The 14,538-nt window shown below is 56.6% G+C and overlaps 1 pseudogene; it reads right to left on the bottom strand.

Annotated features, from left to right (window-relative positions):
- Window positions 1–2,881: 2,881 nt before the first annotated feature.
- LOC127474811 (zinc finger protein 208-like) overlaps window positions 2,882–14,538 on the bottom strand; it is a 1,297,692-nt pseudogene continuing 1,286,035 nt past the window's right edge.

Below are 14,538 nucleotides of genomic sequence, written 5' to 3'. Positions count from 1 at the left end.
CATTCTGCCCCCCCCACCCCCCTTTTTTGGAGTGTTTCAATTACCTTTCCTTCTTCCAACAGCTGTGACAACTGTTAAAACAGTCAGTAAAATTAGGTCTGCTCTATAATCCTTTAGTCAACGTTACATTTTAATCAGAGGTTGAGGGAGATTTCCTGTTGTAAATGCTCTGATTCATTTAAAATTATTAAACTGACACATATGTCAAAATGAGCGGATACATTTATTGCATCTGTTAGCTCATTAACTATTAGTAATTATTAGTGCTATTGTTACTGCTGAAAGAGCAAAAATTCAAGACTGCAGCTGGCTTTAAGTTATTGCATTCTTTAACAAGCTCTGCCTTAAAATCAAAGCATACCTAGTGATGGTCAGACAGATGTCTCTGCACTCTCAAAATGTTCAGACAATTTTTAGCTCAAATCCTCTCTCCCCTCACTCATAACACAAGAACTGCAGAAACTACAACACCTATTTCCTAAGTCCTTATGCTCACATGTGCAGATGCAGGTCACAATATACAGTCAAATCACAATTGCTATGGATATTTTTAATGTGCCAAACTCTGGGGTTATTAATTGGGACAGGGAAGCAGATATGTTTCTGAAAGTTAGTGCTTTCTCTGTGTCCATTCAATCCCACATCCCTCAAGCCCTGCACTCACACAATATATTGGGAGTGTTTTAAGATGGCTTTTAATTGAGCCAAAGAGGAAGAAAAAAATTAGTTCGAATCTTGCACCAGAGCCAAAAAGACATGTCCTGATTTCATTGAAATGCATCTACTCTAAGAGGCTTATCTAAACTAATCCCTCAAATTAGCTGTAAGAAGGTACATTCAAGAAAGTTCCTTTGGGGGAGTTGGAGGGGACAAAGCATTCAGAAAAAAACAAAAAAACCAAAAAAACACCAAAAAGCCCAACCTAACACCCAACTTATTGTCTCTTTTATGTATTTTACAAAAAACGTGTCACTGTAGTAAAAGCTGTAGAAACTGCATTCTTACATTTCTGAAGCTCTCTTACACTATACACAGTGCACTGATCTATAAACCATATCTGAACGGGGACCCTCCTCTGTTTATTTTCTGTTATTTACCCCGGAACATCCTAGTGGGTTTTCCCTGTGCCCCCTTCCCAAACTGTGCCCCCCCAGCCAGGCTGTTTGCTCCTTCCCGTCTCATTTCAGCCCCGTGCGATGGCCGCCATTCCCTTTTCCTGCCTGGCTCAATTCCCCCCAGCCCTGCGCTGTGCAGGCAGTGAGGACAGCGAGTGGGCAGCCCTCCAGCACACTGTCCCCTCCCGAGCAGCCTCTGCGCTGCTGCGGCCGGGGCGATGCGGTCCCTGCTCTTCCTGGCGGGGCAGGGAGAGCGGCTCCGGCAGGAAAAGTTCTCCCAGTCCATGTGCACCCAGCCTTGGAACAAAGCCTTGGAAATCTTTGATCCATACACGGGATGACTGGAACCATCACTTACAGAAGGGTTATCTCTACGTGCTGTCTTTATGTCCTCTGACATCTAATGCCTGGGGTTTAAAACAACAGATTAAAGGGGTTGCACTTTTTAAAGGTGCAAGGAACACTCAATTCAGCCCTCACAGTTGAATCAATAACACTCCAATAAATACCCACATCAGAAAAGCATCTCTTTTAAGTCCTGAAAACCAGAAAAGGGACTTTTCACATGGGTGTCCTGTCATCCAGAACTATTAGGGAAGAATTCAATAGAATAAAGAAGTCTGTAAGCGTTCTGTCCAAGATCCAGGTGAGATTCTCTCTCTTCTAACATTTCACTGACCTAGGAAGTAAGAATTTGGTACAGAATTCATACAGGAGAAAATCACATCCTTCCTATGACATCGCCTCTCCCCTATGATGTTACATCCAACATATGACATCACATCTCTCTTGTGATATCACAGCCTTCCTCTGACTTCACAGGTCCCCTATGACATCACATCTCCCCTATGACATCACACCTCACCTGTGACATCACATCCTTCCTATGGCATTATATCCTTCCTGTGACATCACATTTCCCCTATGACATCACACCCATGATATGACATCACATCTCTCCTGTGATATCACACCATCCCTGTGATGTCATGTGTCATGTCCTCTCCTGTGACATCACAGCTCCCCTGTGACATCAGATCATTCCTGTGACATCACATCCTCCCGATGATATCACACCTGCCCTGTGCCATCATGTCCTTCCTGAGACATCACATCTTCCCTATGCTGTCACATCTATCATATGACATCACATCTCCCTTGTGATATCAGATCATCCCTGTGATGTCACGTCCTCCCCTGTGACATCACAGCTCCCCTGTGACATCACATCTGTCCTGAGACATCACATCTCTCCTATGACATCATATCGGTCCTGTGACATCACATCTTTCATGCGATATCACAGCTCCCCTGTGACGTCACATGCATCATATGACATCACATCTCTCATGTGATAACATATCATCCCTGTGACATCACGTCCTCCCCTCTGACATCACACGTTCCTGTGACAACACACCTCCCTGTGACATCACATCTGTCCTATGATATCACATCCATCACATGACATCACATATATCCTGTGATATATCATCACTGTGATGTCACGTGCTCCCCTGTGACATCACAGCTCCCTATGATAACACATCTACCCTGTGACATCACATTTCCTGTATGACATCACATCCATCATATGACATCACACCTCTCCTGTGACATCAAATAACCCCTGTGACATCACATCCTCCCCTGTGACATCACACCTCCCCTATAACATCACACCTCCCCATGATATCACAGTTGACCAGTGACATCATACCCTTCCTGTGATGTCACATCTCTTCTGTGATATCATATCATCCCTGTGACATCCCATGCTCGCCTGTGACATCAAATCCTCCCTGTGACATCACACCTCCCCTGTGACATCATATCCTTGTTGTGACATCAAGGCTCCTTTATGATGTCACATCCATCATATGACATCACATCTCTCCAGTGATATCATATCATCCCTCTGACATCACACCTGCCCTGTGACAGCCCGTCCTCCCCATGACATCACATTGCCCCTGTGACATAACAGTTCCCCTATGACATCACATTTTTCTTTTACATCAAATCTCCCATATGACATCACGTCCATCATATGACATCACATCTTTTCTGTGATATCATAGAATCCCTGTAAATACATGTGATGTCCCCATGACATCACATCCTTCCTGTGACATCATGTCCTCCCCGTGACATCACACCTCCTCCTGACATCACATCCATCCTTGTGACATCACAAGCATAATATGACATCACATCTCCCCTATGACATCACACCTCCCCTGTGACATCCAACCTCTACTGTGATATCATATCATGCCTGTGATGTCAGGTCCTCCCCTGTGACATCACATCCTCCCCATGACATCACAGTTCCCCTATGACATCATAGCCTTTCTATGACATCACATCTCCCTTATGATGTCACATCCTTCATATGATATAGAATCATAGAATCATAGAATTGATTGGTTGGAAAAGACCTCCAAGACCATCAAGTCCAACCCCTGATCCAACTCCAATTACTATATCATGGCACTAAGGGCCACGTCCAATCTCTTTTTAAAAACCTCCAGGGATGGTGAATCCACCACCTCTCTGGGTAGGCCGTTCCAACGCCTGACAACCCTCTCTGTAAAGAATTTCTTCCTAACATCCAACCTAAACCTCCCCTGGCAGAGCTTGAGCCCATGTCCCCTTGTCCTATTGCTGGTTGCCTGGGAGAAGAGACCAACCCCCGCCTGGCTATGACCTCCCTTCAGGGAGTTGAAGAGTGATGAGGTCGCCTCTAAGCCTTCTCTTCTCCAGACTAAACAACCCCAGCTCCCTCAGCCTCTCCTCATAGGACTTGTGCTCAAGTCCCTTCACCAGCCTCGTTGCTCTTCTCTGGACCTGCTCCAGCACCTCAATATCCTTCCTGAACTGAGGGGCCCAGAGTTGAACACAATACTCAAGGTGTGGCCTCACCAATGCAGAGTACAGGGGAATTGTTGAAGCCAATTGTTGAAGCTGGCAAAAAAGCACTAATTCTTAAGTAGAGACGGATGGACCTCCCCCAGACCAACGCTGGTGGGGAGATCTCTGCTCTAAACTTCCAGGACTGACACCCCAAAAAGGGTTCTGTTGGAAGAACCTGCCCCTGGGAAAGGGGACTGGTCCTTTCTGGTTGAAAGGGATGGACTGACAGTCCTTGAACTCCAGGGGTTGCCTCACCATCAGAGGCTTCATTCGGGGTGGAAGCAGCGGCCGAAGCTCTTCCTGAAGTCGGGGCACTCACAGGGCTTCTATTACCGGTGGGTCCGTTGGTGTCTGGTCAAGTGACAGCGCTGGGTAAAGCTCTTCCCACACTCCCCACACTTGTAGGGCCTCTCCCCAGTGTGGATGTGCTGGTGGGTGACAAGGCTGGAGTTCTGCTTGAAACCCTTCCCACAGTCGGTGCAGTGGAAGGCCCACTTCCCTGTATGTGTCTGTTTGTGCTTCAGGAGATATGAGCTGATCTGAAACCTCTTCCCACAATCCAAGCACTTGTAGGGCCTTTCCCCCGTGTGGATGCGCTGGTGGACATGGAGGGTGGAGCTCTCCCTGAAGCTCTTCCCACATTCCCCACACGTGTAGGGCCGTTCGCCAGTGTGGATGCGCCGGTGACTGCGGAGGTTGGAGCTGTCACTGAAGCTCTTCCCACATTCCCTACATATGTAGGGCCGTTCCCCAGTGTGGATGTGCTGGTGGCTGAGGAGGTGGGTGCTCTGCCTGAAGCTCTTCCCACATTCCAAGCACTGGAAGGGTTTCTCCCTGCTGGGAGGCTGTTCAGGGACCACCAGGTCAGAGCTCCCCCTCAAGCTCCATCCCCCTTCCCGGCACAGGCTGGCTCTTTCCTCCTCAGAGCACCCTGGGCTGGCTTTGGAGCCCCTCCTGCGGGGGGATCTCCGGCCCTTTTCCTCCCCGCTGCCTTCCTGCGCCGGGGAGCCCTTCAAAACGGCCTCTCCCACCAGGGTCTCACGGGGGGATTTGTCCTCCGCGCTCTCCCTCCTCAGCTCGGGGCCTGGGGCAGGAAGCAAGAAGGACAGGCAGGGGATTTGCCTCTGGCCCACAGGGAAGGCCAAGGACATCCCCCCAACTCCGGCCCCGGCAGGACGGCGGCGCCAGCGGGGTTGTCCTGCAGCCGGGGCCATGCTGGGCTGACAGAGCCAGCACAACACCCGCCCAAAGGGACACTGACTTCCTCCTCACCTGCCTGGGGGGCCCAAGGCATCTTCCTCTTCCTCGCAGCCTCCTCCTCCATCCGACCAAGCTTTGGGAAGGACAAATCCTGATGGGGGGAAAACAAGGGCTGAGCACGTTGGCTTGGGGGTTCCTCCTGCCCAAGTCCATCTCTAGAACTCACTGGGCATCCTGTGTCCATAAAAACCTCCAAACCACCAAGATTCAGCCCAGAAAAGCACAAACCACCCAGATTCAAGCAAAAAAGCCCTCAGAAATAGCAAGAAGTCCACCACCTTCCAAAAGCTGAAATTAAGCCAAACAATACTCTAATATACGAGGATTACCCAAAAAATATCTCCCAGGAGTTCCCCCTCTCTGGTCTCTCCCCTCTGGGGTTCGGAGGGTCGCCCCTGTCTGTCATGTTGGGGGTCCCACTTAGGGATTCTGGAAGTGTTTGGGGTCCCAAGGGTTCTTTCTCATGTGACTCTCGCCTTTGGGTGCCGCATACCCAGATATTACCCCTCTCCAGGTTCTCCACTCTGTTTTCTCAGGGATCCCAGGGGTCCCCACTGTCCAGGTTTGCCCTTCTCTGTGCCGCCCGTTTAAGGTTCCCAGGGGTCCCAGGGCTCCTCTCTCTCCGTGCTCCCCCCTCCAGGCTCCCGGGGGTCCCCCAGCTCCACCATCTCCCTGCTCCGCCCTCCACACTCGGCAGCTCCCAAGCTCCACACCCACCCCCGGCACTCCCGGGGGGCCCCAAACCCGCTGTGTCCCCCCCGCCGGCACCGGGCTGACAATGGAGCCGGCGGGGCCTGACCCAGCAACACCAACCCCCACCGTGGGGGGACCCGCATCCCCCACCCACCGCCGGGGCTCTGCCCCCAACCCAGCCTGGCACCCCCAAAAAACACCTCCTGCCCACCCCCAAGAGCCCCCAAGGGCACAGCCCTGCACAAGGGCCGGCTGTGCCCAAGGCAACCAAACAGCCCCACAGGTGGGGGACACCAGAGGCTGCCCCAGGGCAACGAGAGCAGGGAGCAGATCGGGCCCCCTGACACGTGGGCAGGCTCTGGGTTCAGCCTGACCAGGGGTAATTTGGCACCAACAGCACGGCCCCGACCGCTGGCTCAGCACAGGGGACCCGAGCTCCCCCCACTCTCCAGCCTCCACCACTCTCCAAGGATCAAGTCATGGGGACAACAAGGCACCCCCACTGCACATCCACTCCCACTCTCCCTCCTCCCCCTAGCCCCCCTCTCCCACCGCTTTCCTGGGCTGTTCTCCAGTGTGGATGTGCTTGTGCCGGATCAGGTGAAAGCTTCGGCTAAAGCTCTTCCCACACTCTCCACACTTGTAGGGCCTCTCCCCAGTGTGGATGTGCCGGTGGGTGACAAGGTTGGAGTTCCGCTTGAATCCCTTCCCGCAGTCCATGCAGCGGAAGGGCCTCTCATCCGTGTGTGTCTGCTCATGCAGGAGGAGATTTGAGCTGGTCCGAAACCTCTTCCCACATTTAAAGCACTTGTAGGGCCGTTCTCCAGTGTGGATGCGACGGTGGGTGCAGAGATTGGAGCTACGGCTGAAGCTCTGCCCACATTCCCTACACGTGTAGGGCCGTTCCCCACTGTGGATGTGCTGGTGTTGGAGTAGGGTGGAGCTACGGTTGAAGCTCTTCCCACATTCCAAGCACCTGAAGGGCTTCTCCGTGCTTAGAGGGTGCTCAGGGACCACCAGCTCAGAGCTCCCCCTCAAGCTCCGGCCCCCTTACCGGCACAGGCTGGCTCTTTCCTCCTCAGAGCACCCTGGGCTGGCTTTGGAGCCCCTCCTGCGGGGGGATCTCCGGCCCTTTTCCTCCCCGCTGCCTTCCTGCGCCGGGGAGCCCTTCAAAACGGCCTCTCCCACCAGGGTCTCACGGGGGGATTTGTCCTCCGGGCTCTCCCTCCTCAGCTCGGGGCCTGGGGCAGGAAGCAAGAAGGACAGGCAGGGGATTTGCCTCCGGCCCACAGGGAAGGCCAAGGACATCCCCCCAACTCCGGCCCCGGCAGGACGGCGGCGCCAGCGGGGTTGTCCTGCAGCCGGGGCCATGCTGGGCTGACAGAGCCAGCACAACACCCGCCCAAAGGGACACTGACTTCCTCCTCACCTGCCTGGGGGGCCCAAGGCATCTTCCTCTTCCTCGCAGCCTCCTCCTCCATCCGCCCAAGCTTTGGGAAGGACAAATCCTGATGGGGGGGAAAACAAGGGCTGAGCACGTTGGCTTGGGGGTTCCTCCTGCCCAAGTCCATCTCTAGAGCTCACTGGGCATCCTGCGTCCATAAAAACCTCCAAAACACCAAGAATCAGCCCAGAAAAGCACAAACCACCCAGATACAGGCAAAAAAATCCCTCGGAAATAGTAAGAAGATCCTCATCCCCCCAAACCAAACAAAGCTGAAATTCAGATGAAAAATACTCCAAAAAATGAAGATTAGCCCCCTCTCCCTCCCCGTAGCCCCCCTCTCCCACCCCTTTCCCACCCGCCCCCCAAACCCCGGCTCCCCCCAGTTCCCTTTGGACATGACCCACCGCCCCTCACTCTCCCTTTGGGGGTCCCACCCGCTCTTTTCCCTTCTCTTGCCCCTTTCCCATCGTGGCCGCTCCGCTCACCCGACAGCGGCAGGAAGGGCAGGGACAGGGGTGGAGCAGCAACAGCAACAGCAGGAGAACAATCACCCCCCATCCCATGGGTGCCCAGGAAGGTGGAACATGTCCCAAATATCCTGGGGGAGTGCGGAGGTTCAGGACATACTGGGGTTGCCAGCACAGATTTCCCTGCAAAGTCTGCACTGAGTCAAGCTCTGCACAGGAGACTGTGCCCCATGGATGGGATTGCAGAGGCTCCCTCAGGTCCCCAGAATCAATCAGTAACCAGGAATAGACAAAAAAAGGTCCCTACGAAGATTTTGGGGGGAGTCTCCTGTAGGGAGGGGACAGTGTCACCCCACCAGGGCAGGGCTGGCAAGTGGGAGGCTGCTCCAGGGGTCTGCAAGAGGCCTCGTGCTCTGCTTGGCCCCAGCACTGGCTGGTCCCAACACCCCCGGCTGCCCCCGGCCCTGGGCAGCTCTGCTGCCACAGGCTGTGCCCTCACCGTGGCCCTGCAATGGCCCTGCCTGTCCCTCACCCGTGGCCCTGCCCGTGGCCCTGTCCCTTGGCTCTCTCTCTGACAGCTCAGTGTGGGGCACACGGGCTGGGGGTCCCTCCCAAGCCCCCCGGGCAGTCGGCGTTGGCTGGGGGGATGTGAGGGCTGGGCCTGCTCAGCACAGCCCCGGCCTCGTGCCCAGCGCCTCTTTCCTGACCCACACAAGAGCTTCCCGGCCCCCCCAGGGCTCCCCTGCTGCTGCCTCTGCTCCTGGCCCTGCCTTTGCTGCTCCCTTGGCTGGGGCAGCGGCTGCAGGGGGGGATGGCAGCAGCTTCAGCTCCACGGCACTTCCTGGGGGGAGCTCAGCCCGGGGGGACGGGCAGGGACCTGATGGGGATGGACAGGGGCCCAGCAGGGACAGCCAGGGCCTGCAGGGGAAGGCACAGGGACAACCTGGACCCCCACACTGCCACCGCTGTCTCTGCTCCTCCTTGCAGGCTCCGTGGCCAGGCACAGTTTGTGTTCCTGGGTGCCCACCATCTCAGCACTTGCAGCTGCTCAAATCAGCGCCCGCAGCTCTGCAGCAAAGCCCCAGCTCACCTGGCACACAGGGGATGGACACAGCACCTGCTCGGGGATGGGTACCTTTGCCTCTTCCCCACCACGGGGCTCTCCTTGCTCAGCAGCACCTCTGCCTTGCACTTATTCTCAGCCTCACCTCAGGGACAGCTCTGGGCTCACCTCCGCGCCACTTCTCAGCCTCACCTCAGGGCCTGGGCTCAAGGACAGGAACCTGCAGGGAGGGGACATCAGGTGCAAGCTGAGGGCTGCCTGCTTGCACTGGCCTCTGGGCTTCTTTCTCCTTCTGCAACCAGCCCACAACTCAGCCTGCTTTTCTAACACCACACATTTACAGACTAACCTTGGAGATAGATATGGACAGACATCTCTATCACCCTGGGGATGGAGCCTCAAGCATGTGCTGCCATAGGAATGGCAATCACAGAATCACAGAATCAGCTGGGTTGGAAAAGACCTCCGAGATCATCAAGTCCAACCCTGGTTCCAACCCCGCCGTGCTTCCCAGACCATGGCACTGAGGCCACATCCACTCTCACCTTCAACACCTCCAGGGACGCTGACTCCACCCCCTCCCTGCCCAGCCCATTCCAAGGCCTGATGACTCTCTTGGCAAAAAATTGCTTCCTATTATCCAACCTAAACCTCCTCTGGCACAGCTCAAGACCCAGCCCTCTTGTCCTACTGCTGCTTCCTGGCAGAACAGCCCCACCCCCACCTGGCTCCAACCTCCTGGCAGGGACTTGCAGACAGTCAGGAGGTCTCCCCTGAGCCTCCTCTTCTCCAGCCTCAACACCCCCAGCTCCCTCAGCCTCTCCTCACACCACTTGTGCTCCAGAGCCCTCCTGCCTTCCAGCACATCAACACACCCCCAGCTTGGGGTCACCTGCACATTTGCTGATGAAATGCCTGGTTCTGCAGCAGCTGCAGATGCTCAAGGGGCAGCAGGACCATGTCAGGGGCCTGAGGGGGCCAGGGGGGCTTTGGGGTGCGGGAGGGCCCTGGGGGAGCTGGGGAGGGGCTTTGGGGATTGGGAGTACAGAACATTATAGACCAGCACAGACCAGTACAGACCAGGACAGACCAGGACAGACCAGTACCTCCTCACTGATCCCCAGATCTCTCCTGGAGCTGGGCCACCTTGTCCTAGGATACCTGAGCCCCCCCCAGTGCCCTCTCAGTACAGCCCAGTGCCCCCAGTACAGCCCACTGTGTTCCTGTCCCAGAGTGCCCGGTGATCCCTCTTTAGGAGGGTTGGAAGGGATTTGGGAGGGGGAGCTGGGGGAAATTTGAAGGGATCTGGAGGGGTTGGATGGGGATTGGGGGGGGGGGTTGGGGGTCTTTGGGTGTATTTGGGGAAGTTAAAACAGGTTTTGGGGGCATTGGGGCATCAAAGGGATCTGTGGGGGGAGGGGTTTAAAGGGAAAATGAAGGTTGGTGACATTTTGGGGGGTTAAAAGGGGCCTGAGGGGAGAGAAGGGGCTGCACCAACAGTAAGTGAGTCCTGAGAACCCCCTGGTTTCCCCAAGACCCTCTTGCTGTCCCCAGTTCCCCTCTTGACACCTTGAGATCCCCCTTGTGTCTCCAATGCCCCCAGGGCCTCCCCATGGCTCCAATTCCCCCCTTGACATCCCCAATTCCACTGTCCCCAAACCCCTCCCCACTGTCCCCAAACCCCATCCCTGATGTCCCCAACCCTCCATCTCACCCCAGGAGACCCCCTTGGACCCTCTGACCACAAAAACGCCCCCCCCCCCCCCCCGCTCACAGAAAGGCCAAGGGCATCTGGGGACACGTTGGGGACAGTTGGGGGGCTTTGCGTGGCACTTGGGGTTTACTGGGGGATACTGGGACACACTGGGGGGAACTGAGGGACAGTGGGAGGGACTGGGGAGTTACTGGGAAATTACCAGGACACACGGGGAGACACTGGCAGGTTACTGGGCCATACTGGGGGTTACTGGGTGCTCACTGCAGGATCACTGGGCCATACTGGGGGGCAGTGGGAGTTCACTGGGACACACTGGCTGGACACTGAAGGGGTCACTGGAAAGTCACTGGGATATACTGGGGTCTAGGGATCCCCTTACCCGGATGTGGTACTGTTTCTCCCCCCGGATTTTGGGGGCCATCCCTAGGACCCCTTCTTTTTGGGGCTGGGGGACCCCCTGGACCCACTGCTGGGCTTTAGGGGACCCCCAAAATGCTCTCAAACTCCCTGAAATCTCCCCCTCGACACATCAAAACCTTCTCAAGGTCCCCTCAAATGCCCTCAGAGACCTGATCCCTCCCCAGCACCCTCTAAACCCTCTCACTGACCCGCAAAACCCACCTGGCACCCCCTAGTCCCCTTTAGGGACCCCCCAATCCCCTTCAGAGACCCTCTAAACCGTCTAAGACCCCGTAAACCCCCTAGAGACCCCAAAACTGCCTAAAAGGTCCCGCCAGGAACCCCAAACCTCCTCAGAGACCCCCAAAGCCGACCTGGCACCCCCCAAATCTCCTCAGAAACCAAAACCCCCTCAAAGACCCCCAAACCCCTTCAGGAACCTTCAACCACCCCCTGAGTCCCCTCAGGACACCGAACTCCCTCAGGGACCCCTCAAAAACCTCCTCGGTTATCCCCGAGCCCCCCCGCTAAACCCTCCCGAGCCCCCCGGGGGACTCACAGCGCTCAGAGCGAACCGCAGGCCCCGCCGCCATCACCGAGTCCCGGCTGCGCGCGCACCGCGCTCAGAGAACGCCGCCGCAGCCAATCAGCGCGCGGCCACGCCCCCGCAGCCCCGCCCCCGGCCCTGCCGCGTTGGCTGCCGGGAATCGGTGATGGCGGCGGGTCGGTCGGTGAGCTCTGAGTGCGGGCGGGGGGTGCGGGAGAGCGGGGTCTGGGGATCCCCTCGGGGGCTGCGGGGAGCGCGGCTGGGGAGGAAAGGCTGGAGGGCTCGGGAGGGTTTAGCGCGGAGGGTTCGGAGGTTCGGAGGACCCTCTCGGGGGCCGCGGGGCCCGGAGGCCTCCCAAGAACCCGGAAGGGTGATTCGATTGCTGAGAAAGTCCCTCGGAAAAAAAATTCAAAACCACACAACGAAAAAAAGAACCCTAAAAAAAGGAAAAGTGAGAAAAAGGTGAAGGAAAAACTGCAAGGGCCAGGATGATTTTATTGCTTTGCTTCAGTTTTTCCCTGGTCTCCTCCTTCTCAGATTCTCTGCTCCCTTCCTTTACAGAAAGCTCTTCTGCTGTTCTGTGGTTTTGTGGTCCCTTAGGGGCTTTTAGAGGTCCCTGAGGAGGTTTTGGGGGGCTCTGAGGAGCTTTGGTGTCGCGAAGGGACTTAGGGGGGGAGGTTAAAGGTCCCTGAAGGGGTTTGGGAATCCCTGAGGGAGTTTTGGAGTCTCCGAGGGAATTGGGAGGTCCTGGGGGCTTTGGGAGGGGGAGTCTTTGAAGGAGTTTTGAAGGTTTCTAGGGGGATTTTGGGAGTCCCAGATGGTTTTGAGGGTCCCTGATGGGGTTTTTGAGGTCCCTGAAGGGGCTTGGGGGTCCCAGGTGGGTTTTGCAGGTCACTGGTTTAGGGGGTCCTGGGGGGGAGATGAGGTCTCTGAGGGGATTTGGGGTGTTTTTGAAGAGGTTTTGATGGGTCCAAAGGTGGATTTCTGAGGGGGTTTCAGGGGGTTTGCATGGATTTTGGGGGGGTCTCCGTGTCAGTCCTGTCTGGCCACGGCCAACTAAAACTCCTATGATGCCATTTCCCATCCCACCACAGCACCTCTGCCAGCCCAGCAAACCAACCCCCGGGAAAGGGGATCCCAATTCCCCCCTCGAACCCCAGAGACCCCCAAAACTCAGCACACAGAGACCCCAAAGGAAGGGGGGCCCGGGTGTCCCCTAAAGCCCAGCAGTAGGTTCAGGGGATCTCCCAGCCCCCAGGGGAGGGGTCCTGGGGGTGCCCCCAAAAGTCCTGGGGGAGCAGAACTGACTAAGGGGATCCCAGTGCCCCCAGTATAGCCCAGTGACCTCCCAGTGACCCTCAGTATGGCCCAGTAACCCCCTCAGTGACCACCCAGTGTGTCCCAGTGACCTCCCACTGCCCCCCAGGATGACCCAGTGATCCTCCAGTGAGCACCCAGTAACCCCCAGTATGGCCCAGTAACCTCCCAGTGTCCCTCGCTGTGTCCTGGTAATCCCCCAGTAACTTCCCAGTCCCTCCCAGTGCTCCCTGGTTCCCCCCAGTGTGTCCCAGTATCCCCCAGTAATCACCCAGTGCCCCACAAAGCCCCCCAGTTGTCCCCAACATGTCCCCAGATGCCCTTGGCCTTTCTGTGAGTGTGGGGGGGCGTTTTTGGTGTCAGAGGGTCCGTGGGGGGCTCCTGGGGTGAGATGGAGGGTTGGGGACATCAGGGGTTTGGGGACAGTGGGGTTAAGTTTGGGGACAGTGGAATTCGGGGTGTCAAGGGGGGAGTTGGGGCTGGGGAGGCCCTGGGGACATTGGAGACACCAGGGGGGTCTCAGGGTGTCAAAGGGGGAACTGGGGACACCAAGAGGGTTTTGGGGACACCAGGGGGGGTCTCAGGACTCACCTGCTCTTGTTGCAGCCCCTCCTCTCCCCCCCAGGCCTCTTTAACCCCCCCAAAATGTCCCTTAACCTCCATTTTCCCTTTAATCCCCTCCCCCCACAGATCCCTTTGATGCCCCAATGGCCCCAAAACCCCTTTTAACTCCCCCAAATGCACCCGAAGTCCCCCAACCCCCCCCAAATCCCCATCCAACCCCCCCAGGTCCCCCCAAATCTTTCCCAGCCCCTCCCTCAAATCCATTCCAACCACCCTCAAAGAGGGATCACCCAGCACCCTGGGACAGGAACACAGTGGGCTGTACTGGGGGCACTGGGCTGTACTGGGAGGGCACTGGGGGGGGCTCAGGTGTCCCAGGACAACATGGCCCAGCTCCAGGAGAGATCTGGGGAGCAGTGAGGAGGTACTGGTCTGTCCTGGTCTGTACTGGTCTGTACTGGTTTGTCCCCCCAATCCCCAAAGCCCCTCCCCAGCTCCCCCAGGACCCTCCCACAACCTAAAGCCCCCCAGGCCCCCCCATGCCCCTGACTTGGTCCTGCTGCCCCTTGAGCATCTGCAGCTGCTGCAGAACCAGGCATTTCATCAGCAAATGTGCAGGTGACCCCAAGCTGGGGGTGTGTTGATGTGCTGGAAGGCAGGAGGGCTCTGCAGAGGGACCTGGCCCAGCTGGATCCATGGGCTGATTGCAAGGGGATGAGGTTCCAGCAGGCCAAGGGCCGGGTCCTGCCCGTTGGGCACAAGAAGCCCCGTCAGCCCCCTGGGCTGGGGCCAGAGTGTCTGGAGAGCAGGCAGGCAGGAAGGGAGCTGGGAGTGGGGATGGACAGGAAGCTGAAGAGGAGGCAGAGTGTGGCCAGTGTAATGTTAGAAAAGCAGAAGAGGTTCTGGGCTGGTTGTAGAAGGAGAAAGAAGCCCAGAGGCCAGTGCAAGCAGGCAGCCCTCAGCTTGCCCATGATGTCCCCTCCCTGCAGGTTCCTGTCCTTGAGCCCAGGCCCTGAGGTGAGGCTGAGAAGTG

This window comes from Manacus candei, unplaced genomic scaffold (genome assembly GCF_025592945.1).
Source record: "Manacus candei isolate 608988 ecotype Guabito, Panama unplaced genomic scaffold, ASM2559294v1 h1tg000045l, whole genome shotgun sequence".
NCBI classification, from domain to species: Eukaryota; Metazoa; Chordata; class Aves; order Passeriformes; family Pipridae; genus Manacus; species Manacus candei.
The sequence above is the reverse complement of the archived record's forward strand: the minus strand, read 5'-3'. Positions and strand labels throughout refer to the sequence as shown.